Raw genomic sequence first — 700 nt, forward strand, 5'->3', positions numbered from 1 at the left:
TCATGCCCCCTCAAAAATAATGAGTGCATGACGCCCCTGCTTAAAATAAATGTTAACTGAAATAAATTAGAATACTTTTTATGTAGTTTAAATTGTTATACTGAAATAACTAAGAGTAAAACTGAAAAAAATGGCAAAAACACAAACCAATTTGTTAAAATTAAATGAAAATGGTAAATGTAAAAATAAAATAAATGTACAAAAATTTAAATAAATAAAATCTGTTTCAAAATATTAATAAAACCAATGATATTTTAGAATAAGTTTTTAATTAATATTTTGAATGAGTTTTTATTTTTATATCTTTTATCATTTTAATTTTAGCTAAAGTTTTGGTAATTTTGTTTTAGATTTAGTTTGTTTCACATGTTTTTGTCACTTTTATCTATGTCTGTTTAGTTTTTATTCATTTTGGTTTTGGTTTTAATTTGTCTACCGATATCTACCATATGATTGCTTTATGTGAGAGACATAAAATAAAATAAAAATGTCTTAGGCCATTCCTTGCTGATACCCAGTGTTCTTCAGATCATCTTGGATGTCATATATTTTTGCCTATATCAAGTCAAGTCAAGTCAAGTCTGCTTTATTGTCAATTCTTCCACATGTACAGCACATACACACAGAATTGAAATTGCGTTACTCTCAGACTCTTGGGTGCATACAGATAACATAAATACAGATTAAATACAAAATACAA

The 700-nt window shown here is 25.7% G+C and overlaps 1 protein-coding gene across 1 annotated transcript in view; it reads left to right on the forward strand.

Moving 5' to 3' along the window:
- The window catches only part of dlgap3 (discs, large (Drosophila) homolog-associated protein 3), a 170,074-nt gene that overhangs the window by 55,141 nt on the left and 114,233 nt on the right, over positions 1-700 (forward strand). The window lies entirely within an intron of this gene.

Source organism: Sinocyclocheilus grahami, unplaced genomic scaffold (genome assembly GCF_001515645.1).
Source record: "Sinocyclocheilus grahami isolate Dianchi unplaced genomic scaffold, SAMN03320097.WGS_v1.1 scaffold865.1, whole genome shotgun sequence".
In the NCBI taxonomy this organism is placed as follows: domain Eukaryota; kingdom Metazoa; phylum Chordata; class Actinopteri; order Cypriniformes; family Cyprinidae; genus Sinocyclocheilus; species Sinocyclocheilus grahami.